Raw genomic sequence first — 9,047 nt, 5'->3', positions numbered from 1 at the left:
GATTTGGTTCACAGACATCTGAACAATTTCAGAATTCCAAAGGGGCTTTGGGATTCAGAATCCTTTGCTGTACTGACACTGACTGTGAAACTGTGGAACAGTAAACACACAAGCCTGGCAGAAAATGTGTTGGTGTGTGGAATTGTGTGTGTGGTTCTGCGAGTAGCAGGTGAGGAAAGTTCAACTCTTCCCAGCTGAGTCAAATTAAAAAGGTAGGGCAGCATATGAAAGCAATGAAGGAAGAGGAAGCTGGAGAACCTGTTAGGAGGGCTGTGGGAATGACAGAGGTGTTTTGTCTCCTGACTGAGGCTGAGAAAAGTAGCTGAGGGATTCACCAGCTGACTTCTCTGAACAGGGATAGGAACTTGGATAAAGCACCAGAAGTTGAAGCCAGAGAGATAAAAGACTGTCTTAACTCTTCAACTCTCTAAATGAGATCTGGTAAGCAAATAGTCAAGTGGAAATGCAGGCAAGCTGATGTTTAGGTGTGGCTGTGCTGAGAGAAGATGGAGCTGTTGGTAGAAAGTGCTTTTGCTTAGTGGTCTGCATGACTGTGTGGCCACAGTGCCCTAGGCTAGAGCCCTGGAACCAGGAAGGTGATAGAGCTGCTGAAATTTTTGAACTGGGCCCAGCTTGCTTTATATGAGGGCATGTGTGAAGTGCATGTTTTGTGGATTTTCTTGAGAAAAGTATTTATTATGTAGTTGCAAGGAGTTGAATGTTGTGACTGGGTGGTTCTTTCCAGTTCTCTTGCCCCTTTGGGATTCTGAAAGGTTATACATGTGTTGTGTATATGTATGTATATATATACGTATATAGCATGTACACACACATATATATTCTGTGATACTGAGGAAAGAAAAAAGCTTATCAGTGGGATGTTAATAGATGTGAGATATCACAGAGAGGATAGGTAGATCTGCAAATGACATTTACCTAGCTCACAGAGCAGCTTATAGTTTTGGGGGAAAACCTTAGCAAACTAAGAATGGGCAGTTTCAGAAAACTTACCAACTTTATTATGAAGGTGTTCTTGTGGTTACATCAGTCAATAAAGCATATTCTCCCAGAAAGCATCCAGGTTTATTATTTTCTCAATTACCTCATTATTTATACTTACCTGATGCCAAAATCCACCCTCTGTGTTCCCCATAGTCATATTCTGCTTGATTATGGACTAGCCCAGAGCAAAATGAACTCTCTGCCCCAAAAAGGGAGACTAATTATAAATAACAATAAATATGTTTTCTTTTGTCTGTCCTTACCTAAATGTGAAGGAATGAGTGCATTCAGCACCTTAGGCAGCTGCTGGAGGCCAGCAAAGGCCTTTTTGTAGGTTTTACAGTGAATTAGGAAACTGTATAGGTCTTGAAAGCATAAATGTCAGTTGTTCCCCCACCCTTAACTATTAAAAGATGTTTAAAACAATGTTGTAAAGCAAGAACTATAAGAAACAAGTATAGGCAAATGACTACTAGCATGTCCTACATACTTAACTTTTCAGTAGACACTTTATCTTGCCAGTATTATCCCAATGGCTCTGCCTGTTGTTGTTTGTATTTATTCTAGTGTGTGCCTCTAGGTAAAGCCAGTAATGCCAACAGCATTCTGCATGTCCAGAATGTATGTTTCGAGAATCAGAGCCTGACATCAGCAGGAGAAGGACTCCTTTGCAGGAAAATGAGGAAGGTGAAAGATCAAATTTTACATCAGATTTTATCATGTATTTGAAAACCTTGCCTAAGAAAATGAGGAAATAATGTTGAATCGTATGATGACTGTTCTTTTGCAGTGGAGGTGAGACTGGTTGAAGGAGAGACCCCTTCTGCACTTATCAGAAATTTCCAAAGGGTGCTTGAGACTCTTCTCTGGCAGAAAGGAAAAGCCATGAACAGTTGAATTTGATATTGACCTGATAAAAGCTACAGGAAGTAGAAGGGAGGTAGGTCTGGTCCTGCATGTGAGATTTTGGCCCTCACCCCTGCTGTGAGTGTAAGGCACTAAGAAGAGTCAGTTGATCAGCTGATTATGGGCAGTCAGAGGATGTTAGCAAGGTGTTCTTCACTCAGTAGCTAATTACATGGGATTGCAACCCCCACGGCATAGCAGAGTGTTACAAAGAGTCTCTGAATTTGTCCTGCCATTGTTCTGCTTTGTTGCAAGTACTGTGTCAGTGTTTGGGTGTTAGTGGGTAGCATTACTGAGAGTTTTAGTAGTGTTTAAGCAAACACCTCGAAAGGTGTCAATCTGGAGGTTTTCTTGCTTGTTTTCCTGTGGTCTAAAATCTCCTTGGGCTGATGTCTCCCAATACTGCCAACACGAATCACCTCGTATTTCTGAAGCATTTTCACACACCTTCCTTGAAGTACCTCCTTGCTCTGGTTTCATCCACGCTGCGTGATTTGGAAATGCTTTTTTTAGTAGAAGTCACACAGCACAAATAAATAACACACATGAAAGTGTGTGTGAGTAACTGTGCATCGAGCTGTTTAATATTCCTCATCCTGCTGCTGAGAGGCAAGCCAGTCAGAATATATCAAAACCAAACACAGCACTGGCAAGATTAAATAGCAGTGGATTTGCACATGTAATAAACCTGCTACATTGAGTTTAATCCATGTGTAATTAGGAATAGATAAGACTGGAACTGAGTGATGGCACAGGATCTGCCTCAGATGGAGGAAGGGGCAGGGAGCAACCCAGAGCTGGGGGGCAAGAAGACACTCCAGCCTCTGGTTTGTCATGCAGATGTGAGAATAAGGGGTGGGTTTATGCTGTTTAGTTGTGAAGAACATTAGAAAGGTGGTATGATGTTGAGGAGCTTACAAGTACAGTAAAGGGCTTGGCTGTTGGAGAACTTCAAGTGTAAAATGTTTGTTTTCCTCCCTGGACTATGGGAGGGACAGTTCTAACTGGGCTTAGTGTCAAGAAATGTTGCCAATTGTTTTCAGATGGACTTTATTTGTCCAGTCTGACTTTAATACAGTGAAATCAAACAGCAAGAAAAAAATAGCTGCTGCTCTATTGCTCTGCCTTTTCCCATCATCTTTTTCAATTTAGAAAGGAAAGACTCGTGAACAGTCCAAACTCCTCCCTTCCCACTTCAAAAATCATAGTACCTTGGCCAGTCTGTCTGCATTGGCTTTTGCTCTGTTCCCTGATAACTGTTTGCAAAGGAAGGTAATGTTTGCCTCCCTTTCAGCTTTCTTCGCAGACTTGTTGGTATTTGTATAACCTGTGTTTTAAAATACATGAGGAGATGCATATGCAACATTAACAATATTTTCTTCTTTCTATGGGATGCATTTTTTATGTCGTTTCTCCCTCCTTGCTCCTCCATAGCCCTAAGTGTCTGATACCTTTTCTGTCTTCCTGCTTTCTCTTCTGTGATTTTCTACACAGTTACCACCAGCCCACAGCAGCTCAAGAGAGGCATTAAATGCATGCACAGCCAGTCTTTTCCACTTATACTTGATAGACCCATTAGGCTTGTGAGGATATTTTTAGGCCGTAATAGAAAGATTTAACAGATCCTTTAATATGTTTAGCTGGAATCCAGCTAAATGGCCCACCCTAATTTTCATCCATTACAGAAGCCTGAGGATCAAAGGACCAACATTTATCACACAGGACTTTTTCCTCAGTTGTTGTTTCTTTTGATGCAATTAGTACGGCCCACTCTTTGTGAGGATCAGATTTTGCTGTGATTTTACGTGGCTCCACAACGTGACTGTGGCATTGGGACACTTGTTTCAACTTTGTTAGTGGACACCAGAGGAAAATGGCAAAGTGCAGTAATTCATTATTTGGTAAGGCTGGAGTCAGACTTGCTTTCCATCTCCTAGACATAGCAGGTATGCCTGGACTGGCACAGGAAAATCTGCTGTTGCCTTGACCAAATGCAGAGGTAGAGGATTTTCTTAGTAGTTTGATTATACCTGTGCTTTTCTATGTGATTTTTTTCTCTGGAGAAGCATCTCTAGCTTGAGCTGTTGGAATCCTGAAACAGGGTTTCTGACAGCCCCTACACAGCTACTGCTCTTTTGTGCGGGTACAATTGACTTATTTCATTTTGATTTACAGAGGCATGCCTGAGGCATGGAGCTGTGCCTCTCAAAATGCAATGAATTGCTTCAGTCCAGACCAGGACTAAGTGGTTCAGTGTCCTCACAGTGAGACTCATTCAGGGTGAGAAGACAAAGTGATTTCTCTGCCTGTGTCTTCTTGGATGTATTTGTCAATCAAGCAGGTCTTCCCCAAAGTTATCCAACATGCAGTGAGAGAACCAAGTGGCTTGGAAATGTGCTTGGGACCACTACTTGCCTACAAACTGTAGTTTTTAGAAGTGAAACTTTAGGCCCCTTATTTACTTCTGCAGTGGCAAAGTTGATGGGAAAACTTCAGGATGGTGAGCGTGGATGGATGCTCTCCTGACTGACCCTCAGTTTGGACAGCTGTGTTGCAAGGACCATACAAAACATTTGAAGTTCTGTTGCAGAATTTTTTGCCTGAAAATTATAGTGAGGTTTTTAAAAACAACTACTCTCTTCTCTTATGGTCTACATGTTTGCTAAAGGTTTGAGTATGAGAATTGTTTAATCATTTTCCAAATGGGTTGTGCTTAGTAACAATTACAATAAAACATAATCCAAAGCCCCTGGATATGGCAGTTTATGCTTCTTGCTTTATTATTTTTATTATTTCAGAGTAATATAATTTGTGCATTTTGAGTGATGATGGCTATATGCTTCTGCCACAGGACTCAAATGAGAAGCTTAATAAATGAATATGGGATTTACATGACTAAATCTGTTTCTTACCTCAGAGCTGCTACCTTCTCCCTTCCCCCTCTTCCCCCTACCCATTTAGTCTGAATTTCTTTTCCATTTATGTGTTAGTGTTGTGTGCAGCTCTTACTGAGTGTCCATTTTACAGCATGATGGTGATTTGGCTGCTGACAAATATGTGGGTATTGTGGGTGAACAGGATGGCAGGGTAACTAAAAATTAAAAGGATGGTTTTGAGCAATGAACAGTTTAGAAGAAAGTGATTGTAAGTGCACCATTCTTGGGGCTTGGGGGGAGCAAAAAGGTCAGCTTTTCATCCAAGGCTGTGTCTCTCTAACACCTGTGCTGGGAAGTACATAGTGCAGCCCAAGCATTTCTTGTCTCTGTCTCTAGCTGGACTGGTGAAGGGCAAAGGAAGGTTGGTCCCAAGGCCCCTGCTTTGACTGGTGCTGTGACCATGACATCTACTTAAGGCAGCATGGTCCATTACTCAGTATTAAGCTCTGTGTTCGTATTTCTGCTCTAGACACTACTGCTCAAACAGTGTTTTTTAATGGTAAATAGGGTAACAGTGCAATAGAAAGGGCAGGCTCAAGTGAGAGAAAATAATTTTGAAACATGATTTTGGTTTACGATGGATTTCTTTTTTTCACTCTAATATACCTGTTCTGGTCTAATTCTTTCCATTTTATAAGACCACATAGTACTACCCTCAAAGTAGATATTTTGTATTTGGCTATATATCAATATCACTTCTTTAACCATGTAAGCATCTATTATTTTCTGACAGAACACTCTCCTTGACCAATACAACCTGGGAAAGGTGGTTTACCACTCCAGATAGACTGATGGACTGATACAACTCAACAGTTCCTGTTTGATTACTTGGGTTTGTTCTTCTGGGTTTGTGGGGTTTTTCCTCCTTTACTTCAGTTACAATACTGTAAATAGCACTTAGGTTTTTGTAATTACATTGATTTGGTCCGGCCTGGTTTTAGGTAGCAGGGGTGCCACAGAGGTTGCTCCTGTGAGAAGCTGCTGGAAGCAGAGCCAATCCCTGATGGCTTTGAAGATGGGCATGCTGCTGGCCAAGGCTGAGCCAATGAGAGAGGCTGGTAAAGCCTCTGTGATAACATATTTAAGAAGAAAATCAAAACTAAATGAGGGCACAATGTTTTTATATCTAGAGAAGAGGAGGAGGTGAAGGCACAACATGGAGACGCCAAGGCCAGTGGAGAAGGAGGGGGATAAAGTGCTCTAGGCACCAGAGCTGAGATTCCTCTGCAGGCCGTGGTGAGACCATGGGGAAGCAGCTGTGCCCCTGTAGCCCTTGGGGATCCACAGGGGATACAGAGATCCACCCACAGCCCCTGGGGATCCATGGAGGATACAGAGATCCACCCAAAGTCTGTGGGGATCTACAGGGAATGCAGAGATCCACTAACAGCCCCTGGGGGTGCTCATGCTGGAGCAGGTGGATGCCTGGAGAAGGCTGTGATCCAGTGGAAGACCCAGTGGAGAGAGGGGGCTCTGCTTCCAGGCTGGAGCAGCCTGTCCTTGAAGGACTACACGCTGTGGAAAGAGGGACGCATGAGGCAGCAGTTTTGGGAGGACTGTGTGCCTGTGGGAGGGACTCATGTTTGCAGCAGGTGTGGTTTGGCTGCTGCTTCTGAGTGGACCCATATTGGAGAAGTTAATGGAGAACTGTCTCCTGTGGGAGGGACCCCATGGCCTCACAGGGGAAGGACACCTCTCCCTGAGCAGCGGAAGAAAATCTCAGTGATGATCTGACCAAAACTGCCGTGCCCTGTCCCCCTGCACTGCTGGTGGGAAGGAGGATGGGGCGGGGGGGGGGGAATGGAGTTTTGAGGGCTTATTTTGCTTCTTATCATTCTCCTCTGATTCTGATGGTAATAAATTCACTTTGCATCTAAAGTTGAGACTGTTTTGCCTCAGTTTTGAGACTATTTTTAAGTATTTCTCCCAGTCTAAATCTCACTCATGAGGCCTTTGTTAACTTTTTTTTTTTCCTTTGCTGAGCTGTGGCAGGGGAGGGTGAGCTAGCAACTCTTGTGGGTCCTGGTGTTGGGCCAGTGTCAAACCACAACACTGGTAAAGCTTTTCTCACCTTCCAGTGTAACTTGGTAACTCTAAGAAGCAAATTGTCTGCGTTATTTTAAAGCTTTCCCCGTTTCCTGAGTAAGAGAGTCCCTGTTTTTCCATTCAGCAGGAATGGAAGGAAGCCGACAAGTTCTAGGTGTAAACCTTGAGCTCCTCACCAGCTCCTTTGTTGGAACTGGCTTAGAAATGACATTCATGGGGGAAAATGTGTAGGTGTGACTACAAGAAAATTACAAATAGTGATTATTTATTTGCACTGTTTTTTTAATGTTTCATTTTCTTCAGTATCTTTTGCCTGAAGGAATAAATGCATTGGGGGAGATGTACAGAGCTAAGTTGAAGGCTTAGAAATGGCTGAGACTTTATTGCCAGAGGAAGGATAGGAACAATACAATTTTTTTTTAATCTGTGGTCTGTGTAATTCATGTCTGTCTGGATAAGCTGCTTGGGTTTTTCTTTGGAAAAAAAAGTATGTATTAGCACCTAAAGAGCATTAAAAAGCCTAATAAACTATTTCAAGAGCATAAGCACTATTGGTTTTCACCTACATCTTTACATCCTTCAGTCAGGTGAATCAATTTCTTTCTTCTTAAAAGCAGTTTCAGAAAATAAGCCATAGTTTTCTATACTGAATAAAGGATATGAAGCTTATCTCTGTGTGTGCTACTTATGCATATGTGTATATATATGTCTGTTGGCCTCCCAGCCCTGCCATTTTAAGGGAAAAAAATCTATTGCTTTTTCCATGTTGTATCTTGGTCTAAAATAGAAAATATACCAGCTTTATTATCAACACTGTTGCAATATAAGACACTGAAGCTAGTAAAATATTATAGTAAAAAACACTGCAAATTTTTAGCTCCCTGCTGTTGGGTGTATAGTTTTCACTGGTTTCATCAGCAAAAATTCTGCCAACTGAATTGTGGGTGGAAGGTACAAAATTCGTGTTGGCAAAAAAGGATATTTATTTACTGCTCATATGGATATGGTTTATAAGTTGCTTCTGCAAGCAAGTGCATAGTACACTTTGTATTTTTCTGTGTGATGCTTTGCATTCATTATAAGTGAAGGGTTTTTTTAAACGTTTGTCACTATGATTTGGAATTACCACATCTCAGTAGTTACTATGGATGATTAAAATTGTTGAGGAGAAACCTCCTTAGCATATTTCAGACTTCATGTACGCATTGATCTCTAAGACAGTAGGATGTGTAGTGCATTTTAATCATATTGCAGTGCTTTGTATCATGCAAAACTATTTCCATTGAAATCTGAAATGAGCCTGGCATGACCCAGAGTCACTATGATAATATATTCTTGATATCTTTTACATGCTGATAACAGTTCAGCTGCACCACAGCTTTTTGTCAAGTTGTGTTCATTTTCTGTAAGTGTTAGTATATTTGGCAATGAGGGTTTGAATTGTTACTCTTAAATTAGTGTTGAATTTGGGTTGTCAACTCTAAATTGAGCAATTTCACCAACTGTTGCAGGATGCTGTAGCAAACCTTCGAGTTAAACTGTGCTCCTCTGTGTTGAGTGTTGTAATTTAATAAGAGGCATGCTGTAGCTACTTGTCTCTGTCCTAGGAAAATATGGGAATATGTCAAGTTGATATTCCTCTCATTTTAAAATTTGAAATACAGACAGAGCAGCCTGAATGGACTAGTTTCTCTCCTGCTTCCTTCCCCTTGTCTGTTTAGTCAAATCCTTACTAAGGTTTTTATTGGCCTGTTTTAAGATAATGTAACACAAATTCCATTTTCCTGGGTGTCTTCATAATTTAAAGACAAGTGCAAACCAGCAGTTCTCTGTCAGGGTGGCATGCTCCTCTGGCTCCACATTAAAGAAATGCTAGTGGTCCCTCTAGGTGCTCGCACACAATTAAAGCAGATTATTTTAGTCTGAGTTGATGGTTTAAAGAGAGTGGTGTTTGGTTAAAGAGCTGATTGCTCTTGTACTCTCTCCTACTCTTGTAGGAGTGCTAATTTGTTTTTGACGCCTAAGTCTTGGATCTCTAAGAAGATGCATTTGTACTCCAGAATCTGCTTTTCTACTTGTTTCAAGATGCTAGTTTCTCCCCAAAAGAAGAGGCTGAGAGGTTTAATTTTCTTGTTTCTTCTCCATGTGGACAAAATG

The 9,047-nt window shown here is 41.5% G+C and overlaps 1 long non-coding RNA gene across 1 annotated transcript; it reads left to right on the top strand.

Annotated features, from left to right (window-relative positions):
* The first annotated feature begins 273 nt into the window (after positions 1 to 273).
* On the top strand, positions 274 to 7,394 carry LOC136293075 (uncharacterized). The gene is made up of 3 exons (XR_010722079.1): positions 274 to 441; positions 1,570 to 1,689; positions 1,793 to 7,394. It is a non-coding gene; the product is annotated as an uncharacterized lncRNA (long non-coding RNA).
* Positions 7,395 to 9,047: the final 1,653 nt, after the last annotated feature.

Source organism: Chamaea fasciata, unplaced genomic scaffold (assembly GCF_029207755.1).
Source record: "Chamaea fasciata isolate MVZ Bird 193981 ecotype frontalis unplaced genomic scaffold, bChaFas1.0.hap1 SCAF_1, whole genome shotgun sequence".
Taxonomy (NCBI): Eukaryota; Metazoa; Chordata; class Aves; order Passeriformes; family Sylviidae; genus Chamaea; species Chamaea fasciata.
This window is presented reverse-complemented; position numbering and strand designations above follow the sequence as displayed.